The 11257-nt window shown below is 36.2% G+C and overlaps 1 pseudogene; it reads right to left on the bottom strand.

The window, feature by feature from the left end:
* Positions 1 to 511: 511 nt before the first annotated feature.
* On the bottom strand, positions 512 to 9293 carry LOC122350678 (annotated as a pseudogene).
* Positions 9294 to 11257: the final 1964 nt, after the last annotated feature.

The raw sequence follows: 11257 nt of genomic DNA, 5'->3' as shown, positions 1-11257 counted from the left end.
CACAACTTGTAAATATTCAAGCATTTGAGTAGTCCTGCCATACTGGTTAAAATGCACCCACATGTATAAGCATGGCCTCTCCAGTGCTGGATTTACCACAATATCAAACACTATCTAAGAAGAGGCAGTAAACAAAACACATTTACTGTATAATCCGTTCTCAAGTCAACTCCCCTCAACATCACAGAGGCTTCTAAAAATAGAATCTCTTTAGCCAGATCAGACATAACCTAAAATAGACTGCCAAAACTTTTTGAAAAGAAACAAAGAAATAATCCTAATGCACATTATAAACCGTTCTGCATTCTAATGTGGATGTCATAATAAATATTAAATATCTAAGGCCTCTTTCGTGAAACATTGTCCTCGTGGATTATAAAGTATCGATTGTCACTTTTTCAGTTTGTTTGGTCAGAGTGCAATACCTATAGAATACTAAAAAAGTTTCAGAATACATTAGGACAAATCATGATTCGTCTGAGGCTGGTATTGTGGTCTTCAGTGGCACACGTCACGGCTTGGTGTTAGTCTGTGGCGTACAAGTCCAAGATCGAGGCTTCAGCAAGTCTAGGAAAGAAGGCTGAGAAAACAAAAAGAAACCGTGAATATACATGAATCGATTCCTACTACCCATCGATTCCCATAGCACTTTGTTTACCTCTTTGAATGGGGCAGAGCGCTGCTATACCACCTCCTGAGAGTAGAGACAGATGAGAACGCCCTGACCCCAAGAACAGCGCAGTCCACATGATCACGTTCCAGATCGGCCCTTTCTCTCGGTCATATGAAGAACGAAGTTAAACACCACTAAGAGAAACATGGAGTGCATTAGAGACTTTCATATAAAACTGAGTCATTTTAACCGAAGCTTAAACCAAGCGTCTGACGTGGTTATCCGGCATCCCAGTCTGCCGCAAGCTGGTTAAATCGGTCTGTTTGGATGGTTTTTGTGTAGACGACTTCTGACCAGCTAAACACCAGCTTGGTCAGCTGTGAAACCAGCTTTAGCTGCCAGCTATCAGACTATCAGTTTTTTTCAGCAGGGTCACGCTCTTGTAATAATCGAGATTCTTACTCCAAAGCACATGAAGATGCAGAACAAGACGGGATAGAAAGAAGCCAAAGCAGATGGCCAGGAACGTGCTCGCAGCACCACAGCAGACACAGTAAAAAGCGATCAACATGCGACGCTGCATGAATCGCTTCTGTGTCATCTGTAATGACGCTGATGAGAATAATGCTCCTTTTAGCTTTGAGGAGCATTTCTGGATGATTGCACTCAAAGCCATACACAGTACACATTTTATGTATGGCGAGAACTTTACTTTGATGCAATTAATCATGAATAATTGTTTCAAGAGCACTAAATAAACTGGATAAAATTATTAAAAAATAAATTCTAGCAATTATATGAAATTAAATAATTACTCAATCGATAAATAAAGTATAAATAGAATCATTTATCTTTATATTCTGTGCTCCTTTCCGACATTTTCACCTAATGACTTACCCACAGAAAGTCCCTGTAGACATAGTAATAAAGCCAATCATGTACTACAACATTCCATGTGCACGTAATAGTTGGCAAATGAAGTAGAGTTCCACCAGTCCTAGAAAAAGAACATTCAATGAACAATTGTTTTCAATGAATATTTGTACAAACAATTGTATAACGCGACATAATTGAGCTAATAAAACAAATTTGATCATGTGGAATATGAAAAATAACACTGCAGTATGGTCTTTAAGATCAAAGGGTCTATATTTGTTAAATTAAGTACTTGAGGCACTATTTCGCTGCTGTCTGTTACCTTATAAAACATTCTGTCTCCAAACCTTAGCATTTCAGCAAATGCATTAAGCCAGCAATGAAGAAAGGCAAAAAATGCCAAAAAAAGCACCAACCACTCCTACGGATATAAGACAATATCATTACTTTTTAATATATCTTCGGCATGTAGGACATTTTATCAGTATAAAAGTATCTGAAGATGCTTGAAAAGTCTGTCCTGTCAGACATTCTCACCTGGCAGGTATAGAGTTGAAGACACACAACACCATGGCCCTCAGATCAAAGAGCTGCATGCTGATGCTCACGGAACTGAGGATACACAGCCAGCACAAATATGTAGATACGCATAAAACAAAGAGCCCAGAACCTGAGACACTGGGAAAAAATATATTCAAGATTTCAACATAACATTTACCAACTCTTGCATGAATATTTATAAAAATCACAACTTAAGCATGTATTCTATTAAAGAGCCCACTCACAGGCTTTGTAGCCACGTAACCCCACCGAATACATGGATTTCTACAAGGAAAAAGTGACATAAAAAAACAAAACTGAATAAAAAAAAAATTATAAATAAAGTATGTATGTATATATATATACATACATATATATGTATAAGTGTATATATATATATATATACATACAACTATATATATGTAATGTATGTATGTATGTATGTATGTATGTATGTATATGTATATATATATATATATATATATATATATATATATATATATATATATATATATATATATATATATATATAAAGTATATTTTCTTACAATGTGGATAATTATCTCTGTATATCAGGGTGGGTGCAAATAGAAAAGTATAAATGTACTGGGTGAACTGAGGGTACAGCTAAAAGAATCTGGAAAATAGAAAAGATGTATATAATTTAAAGTTTTTGTAAGTTTATTTTTTCAGTCAAGTTACTAACATCAAAGTAAGGATCTTACTTGCTTTGTTTCGTTCTAAGGATCGCACTTCTTGGCACATTTTCCTGGATGAAAGAGTGAGCCTTCATTATCAACCGCACCTGTTTAAAAACAAACAATAGCAACTAGATTGGGCAATAAAACAACACCTTTGAATATTATTAGATTTCTAACTAGTATCAATTCAGATAAACACAAAGCAGAAAACAGAGGCATCCAACGATCATCAGAGTGATATAAAAAAAAAAAAATCCTGTTGCTATGGTTACCAGTACCTGTTCTAGAATAAGTATGGAAGCATGAAGCAGGGGAAGGCTGTTCTTCAGCACCACGTATGTGGGCAAGAAACCCAAACACAGTCCCTGGTACAGCAGCAAAGAGAACCGGCCAGCACCGTCCATAAGGCCCGATGGTTTGACGCAGGTCAACGCTAGCTCAGACACTGAGCAATACATATGGAAACTACAAGCGTGGACAGGAACATACACATCCACGTGACAAACCACTAGGGGAACTGGCCAAACGCGTACACCAGCAGATCAAACTCAAGCACCAGTCTAGAGGAGGGCAAGAAGATTAAGTAAAGCTTTAACAGTTTAGTAAAATTTATTGTCTTACTTTACTCCAGAAACACTGAAGGTACATGATAAACTAACGTGGAAACACTTTTAATGTCACCATATGAAAAAGACATTAATCATTAATCAGCTTGTGCTGATATTGCTAAACAATTTCCCTAGGCTGTTCAATGACATTAAATAAGAAATTGCAACGTTTAACATCAAATGATTATTAAAAATGAAACATATAAAAGCATTTTAACGATTCAAATTAAGAGCATAATAATTTCTCAATTCTCAAAATCTGGTAAAATTCCTGATTTGTTTAATCTTTTCTTCACATAAGCACAAATTTGATCCTTACAGCTAAAACACCCAACTATAAGCATGTTACTGTGGCGTGAAGATGTTTATAGTTCATCAAAGCACTCATAAATCCAAGGCACTCGAAAGCGTGTGGGAAAAATGAAAAAGCCTGTACTCACATGGATTCATTCAGGAACATCCTGATGAAGGGCCAGTTAGCACGTAACATCGTCGGTGCAACACAAATGTGCAGTTTTTAAAGAAACACTCCGCTTTTTTTGAAAATAGGCTCATTCTCTAACTCCCAGAGTTAAAAAAGATCGTTTTGAATCCGTTCAGCTGAGCTCTGGTCTGGTGATAGCACTTTGTAGCATAGTTTGCACAGATCGTTGAGTCTGATTAGTCCAGAAGCATCTCGTTTAAAATGACCAAATTTTTCCTATTTAAAACTTGACTCTTGAGTAGTTATATTGTGTACCAAGCCAGACGGAAAATTAAAAATCGCGGTTGTCTAGGCTGATATGACTAGGAACTATACTCTCATTCCTGTGTAGTAATCAAGGACCTTTACGGCCTTAACAATGCTGCAGCAGGAGCACGTTCCTAGTCATATCAGCCTAGAAAACCTTTCATTTTCCATCAGGCTTAGAACACAATTTAACTCTGGAAGAGACAATAAAATATTGTACCTCTTTGCTCATTTTCAAGCGAGATGCTTCTGGTCTAATCAGATTTAATGATCTACGCTGAGCTATGCTAAAAGTACCATCGCCAGACCTGAGATCAACTGAATGCATTAAAACGGTAAAATTCAACGGTTTAGCAAATGAACTCCGGTGGAGTTGAAGAATGAAACTATTTTCAAAACAGTGGAGTGTTCCTTTAAATTTTAAAGACATGTGAATAAAGGCTTTTTTTCATTTTTCACGAGTGCCTTGGATTTATTAGTACTTTAAGGCACTAAAACGATTCCAAATTCGAGCACATATCAGAAAGCGTACTTTTAACAAGAGCCAGAAGAATTATGAATTAAATAGTCTTTAATCTCCTTTTCATTCATTTACAGGACCTTGCAAACATTGTGCTTGCGAAGGCAAAATACACCTCCTCATATTTTGACAAAAGCAAAACCATTATGCATTTATGAAACCACACAGTCGGCAAGGTCACAGCTTCAATATTTAAAAGCGAGGTTGCAGCTTAAACTACTGAAGCAAAACCGATTTGTTCATGAACTGCGAATGCTCTAACCTGCCCTCATCGATGAAGTCCACGACGAGCGTGCTGAAGATGAAGAGGATGAGGAGGGCGATGAACATGTGATAGATGGTGCGAATGTGGTTCACCTCAAACAGATCGCTGCAGAAAAATCATGCAATAAGCACTATTACACTCACGGATGTAAATACAAGCAGTATAACCATTTGTTTCTCCTTCCTGCATTTCAAAAAACATTTCATAAGCTGCGCTATAATAAACAGTTTTTTAAGGTCAGTCAGTCCGATTTTATCCATGACTTACTCTAAAGGGATCGGCGGATCACAAACTGCTTGCTTTGGCCTTGGGAAGGTTGTGTATGCCCTGCGCGGCGGGAAGAAGATAAAAAGGGTTAGACAGCAGAAGAAAAAGAAAAAGGCTAAAGGAATACGAGATCAAAACAATAAGCTGATGGACTGGCATGCATGATAAAATCAAACAATTAAAAATACATCACAAATACAGTGAATTCAAGCAGATTTGCAAAAGAGTGTACTAGGCAGCTGTGGCGCTCATTGCAGTCCGGTTTGTGCATATTTTCAGCACCTGAGTTTGCTTTTCTCCTTATCCGGGAGAGGAAGGCTGTGCTCACGCGGGATGAATCCAGACTGGCAGACTCCTCTATCAGGCTGTCCATGAATTCATTGACTTGAGTGTCGAACTGCCTCATCAGGTCCGCCTTCAAGTGCTGAAAAAAGAAAGAAAAGCTTTAACTTACGAACAAGAACAGAAGGTTTGCAAAAAGGGCGTGATGAAGCGCAACACATCATTAAAGAAAAATATGTTTTAACTAAAAACTAAAAAAACTAAACATAAAACCATTTTAACAGTTAAGAAATAAATATTCTATTTTGGTCTGGTAAAATCCCCGATTTCTTCAACGTGCCATTTTATTTCATAACTTTGTCCTTACAGCAGCTAAAACGCACAACTATGAGCATGTTACATGCGTGAAGATGTGTTTAGTTTATCAAAGGCGTCAATGAAGCTCAACACATCATATCCGCAAGATAAGAGTAAGTCTGTCAGAGAGTCAGGTCTTATGTGATAAATCAAGCTGTCGCGGTCATGTCCTTTTGACCGCAGCGGCTCTTCAGGAGACCAACTAACTTTTACGGATACTATATTCGGTCACGGACTGAACTGAAACTGAACTGATGACGCAATAAGTCAAAGGTCTGTACTTCAAATCAATTCTAAAGTTCAATCTATTCGACGAGATGTCTTTTTTAAGGAAGTCTTCAGAAGATCTACGTGTTGCAAACAAGGACATTATATTTTCCCAAACCTCACTGTCCCTGTTTGACAACCACATCCTTCCCTTTTCGGTCTACACTTCCTTCTTAATCGTAATTACAAGCACTTACATCGATCCTAAAACCAAAACAAAAAAAAAAAAGTTAATATTTGAATCTTATATTAATAAACTAACATATTATAAATGAATCCATTTAAAAATATTTGTAGTCTTTTTTTAACTAATCTTACAATAGTAAGACTACAATAGCATATACGATTAAAAATGTGATAACAAGTGAAAATGTGGTATTACATTGTAATATTGCAAGGTTGCCGAACTAACCCACTAACGGAAAATCTTTTTTTTTTATTACATTCTGCCTGCATAAAGAGCATCTCAAAGAACAAGAGCAAACATTTAGAGATGCTAAACAAAACAAAGCTTTATCAGTTTTACACAGTTCAAAATCCCAAGAATAAGCATTGCATTTTTTTTAACACTGAAAGGATTCAGTCAAACCAAAGGTCGCACTTGAACGTTTGGGATCTGTTAATCTGTGACATAATATGTGATAATACAGATAATCTGTGATAATACTGATAATCCGTTACAATACAGCGATAAAGAACGAGAGTTGCGCACATGCGACATTTAGCACTCTGTTGCATCGGTTGTCCTGATATTTGATTTCCTTTAAGACAACAAAGAAGTACTGAAAGCCTCTGAGCCATCCTACCTCAGCTTTCTTCTTCAGCTGTAGTTTTGCGCTGATGATGCGCTCCACTTCCACAGTTCCTGAAATGAGACATCGGTACAGTTCCATACACAGATGGAGCAGGTCATACTGGACACGTATCCTGGTAACCACACCACTAATCTTTAACTAATCTAGCATAGCAAACAGAATAACTGCATCCGTTACAGTGCAAACAGAAGACGACAGCGATTCATACAACGCTTTTAAAAAGACTATGCATTAATTTAATAACAATAAGGACAGAAATGCTCTGAAAAGACCTGAAAACGAATTTTATCAAGATAAAATGCACAACGAGCGCCATCAAAGAAATTCATAATTTCATGTAGGCTGCAGGTTTTAACCTAAAAAGATACAATATTTATTATTAATACAAATTGCTATATTATTAAAGACTAAAAAAAAGAGCATCTTCACGTTAGCATAGATGGCTATATATATTAAAGCTAGTGGCCATGAATAGACTAGATTTCAAATATACTGCAATTGCTTTAAAATGCAGTAAAAAGACTGTAAGGAATAGAATGTCTTCATTTAATCTATAGGAGATTATTCTAAGAGGTAACGAATTAATGGTAAACATAGGACTTGATGACTTTTGACAAAAAGCACTACAGTGTATGCAATAAAGTTACATGACATAGCCTTAGAAACCACTAATACTAAATCAAAAGCCGCGCTGTGAAGCATTCAGGTTGCACAATGAAACACTACCCTAGAATTGTCAGTGTCATCATGTCAGAGTTAACGGAAATGACTGCATCATTGATAACAGTGCTGGGCAGGACATGGCAATTTCTCAATCAGGTCACACGGCAAATCACATGGCAGTCTGTTCATCCCAGAATTAACCTTAATGGTTTCACTAACGTAACATGAATGTATCGTGGCCATTGTTTCCTCATTCTTCTTTAATGCATATACAATTACACAGCTCAGTTGAGACCTCAAGCAAGGTTATTAATGCAAATTAAAATCTTTTTACATGAATAATTAATAATATACCTATTTACCACTACATACAAATCTATTCTATTATAACAGGCTGGGCAAAGAGATTCTTGTTGAGCCTGCAAATGAATAATAGCAAAGGTGTGTACTCTTTTATACGACAGAGCCTTGTAAATCATGCGTTGTACAACTTGTACACGCAACGTAAATAGTAAGTGAAACATGTCTCAACTGATTCCATTGGGTCAGAGTTGACTAACCTACACTAGACCTAACAAAGTTAAAACTCTCTTCATTAGAATCTTACGTGGCCGTTTTGCCTCTGCCTAATGTGAATGCTTTGCATTTGGAGGATCAGGTTTTTGTTTAGTGATTCAGTCTTACCATTGCTGGGGAAGGGCACCTCTCCTGTGGCTCTTTCTGCTCCTATGCCATCTTGGTCTGATGAAGGAACAACCTTATGAGACCCCCAGCGACTGCGCGGGGCGCCAGCACCCTCATTCACCATCCTGCCTCTGGAAGACCAACACCAAAAATGCGATCCTTCTTCATACATACATAATCTAATCAATCACCATTTAATTACACAATTCTAAGAATGCTAATCTTGATTGTATCAATTCGATCATTTTAATCTTCCTAGTAAGATTTGAATTGAGTCATTTTAAATCTAACTAGGAAGTCTTACTAGAAAACCTTTCTGGTTAGGCATTGAATATGACAAAGAAGAAAAAAATTTAATAGCGAGATTAGTTAGCAAGTACGAAATAAGCTAGAGGAACAGTTATGGTGTCTAAATAACGTGCATACAGTACTGGTCAGCAGACGAAGTGAGCAATAACCAAAAAAATGCCATAAAAAAATCTATAAACAAAAATGATACCCGATTCATATTCACTATTATGGCAGTTACTAGCAAAGGGGGAAAGTACTGTAAGTGACAAACTTAACGAATACTAGTTAATATTTAATTACTTCCTGGAAATAAGCATTAGTATACTACTGATATAAAATAATTCTAGTCAGTTGATAGAATAAACGTTGAAATGGCGTACCACACAAAGGTAAATGACTCAAGCTTTAACCCTAAAACGTAGTTTTACGTTAACGTTACATTAAAGTAGCTAACTGTATTGATGCCGGGCTGTCAGGGGGGTTAACTATTCGTCTGTATTTAAAACTAGCTTTAGACGACACTAAATGCGCACGATACTCCGCGCGCTTATTCTAACTTACACCAAATATATTCATTTGCCGGGAAATGTTTCCGACAAAATAGTGTCTGTTTTACACCATACGATGAGGAAAGACAAAAAAACAACGTTTAGATCACTTACTCGTGCTTCTTCCTCAATACACGCGTCTGCGATAATCAATTTAGCTTTCTGAAGACAAACTCTGTGAACGTTGAGGCTGGCGACTCCGTAGGATTGAAGGAGATCAGCGTGACAGCAGCATCAGGCCTGTTGAAATCATCTGAAACAACAGGCGCTCGTTCTCTACCGGGGAGAGTCTGCCTCGAAACCACATCTGATTGGACGAGCGTGGCTTCGTCCGTAAATGTACAGTAATAGTATCAATGCCTTACAGGGTTGCATGGTTTATGTAATAACTGGTTATCTCACTCTCTTCGCAAAGATGCAAGTTGTGGAATAAATATATGAATCTCAAAACCCTTCAAGAATATACGCCTATGTCATATTTCACCCCAAATGCAAATATTTCAAATGATGTGGTTATAGCTTTGTTTAGTTTTAAATATGTGTTTCATGTTAAATGATAAAAAAATAGATTATCTTTGTGAAGATTACATATATGATACTGAAGTAAAGTGACAATATGTAACCGTGAAAGGACGGAAAGTACATTGTACTATCAACTTGTGGAGAATGAAGACATGTGGTTAGATCCGACCTTGTCACTTTTGTTCACTAATTTATTAAACACATTCACATTCACGAATTTATGTGAAATGACTCCTAGTTTTAATTGCAATAAAAAGAAGAAAAATAGTATTATTTATCTTGGGGTTGTTTATTGTATCTTTAAAGAAGATGACAAAAATACAGAGAATTTCATGGCATATTTCTCATAAAGGAAATATTTTTTGACAATATATAAAGTATATAAAGTATATAGCCATTACATTATATATATATATATATATATATATATATATATATATATATATATATATATATATATATATATATATATATATATATGTATATATATATATGTACTGATTTATTTATATATATATTATATATATTTATATATATAGGACATATATATATAACCTTTACACAGTGTCATATATATATATATATATATATATATATATATATATATATATATATATGACACTGTGTAAAGGTTCAATATATGAACATTTCCTTCAGAACAAATTCTTACAATCTTACATAAATAAATCAGTACATAAATACTCACAACCCACTGACACATAAGTCTACATAAGTCTCTCACACACTCGCACACACACACTTTTTGCACCACTTTCAGTCTACCAGAAATATGAATAATATAAACCTGTAGAACAAATTCACTAATTATAATCTACGTTACATTATTATACAGCATTCAAAGCCGAACTGTAGCGTATGTCCTGGAAACAATGCACTCATCCCAGGTGCTCTGTGAACAGAATTTATTTTTGGAAAGACGCTATAAAAAGCACAAATGTCCAAGGGCGATGCTTGTATCTCCTTCCCAGGTTTCTCCTCCACCCTGCAAAAGAACATCTCTTATGGGAAGGAGTCGTATGTCTCCTCTGTGAAGCTCCGAATTCCCAAGAACCCTCACCTGTGCTTTTACCTGCGAAGATAAAGAGGGGAAATACTTTATGTGACATGGTTTGGATGCGTTCTATTTTTTTTAAACTTCTCATTTAGAAAAGCTGTTGTCAAGTGTCCTACACTGATTGCTTCTTACCTCACAATCATGTTGTGATATGAGGACATGAGACGGATGGATTTCTTCATCGGAGTCTCCCCATAAGCGTAACACCCTCTTGGTGGTATCCTGGTGTTTAGCAGTGGGGCTGTGTTTTTCTGGACATGTCAGGCTGATGATTTGTGTGGCAGAGGTACTGTGTAACCGTAGGAATCGCAGCTGGACAACATCGAGATCTCTATACTTAAACTGTGCAGAGCAATAATCGGAAAATTACATTCATTAAGACACCTGCTATTCTTAATACAAATGATGATATTCACAGTACTGTTTCCATAGAAACAAAAATACACCATGTTAGTAAATTAACAAGAAATTACATCATCTTATGAAATTCAGCAGTTATTACCTTGAAGCCTCTGTGCAGCTCATTAAACCACTTTTTAGATCTGTCCTCTGATGCCCACATCCCTGAAATCTGACAAATCACCGTCAATTAAAACACAAATATACTATAATATTCATTATAACAGTATATAA

Source organism: Puntigrus tetrazona, chromosome 8 (genome assembly GCF_018831695.1).
Source record: "Puntigrus tetrazona isolate hp1 chromosome 8, ASM1883169v1, whole genome shotgun sequence".
NCBI lineage: Eukaryota > Metazoa > Chordata > Actinopteri > Cypriniformes > Cyprinidae > Puntigrus > Puntigrus tetrazona.
The sequence above is the reverse complement of the archived record's forward strand: the minus strand, read 5'-3'. Positions and strand labels throughout refer to the sequence as shown.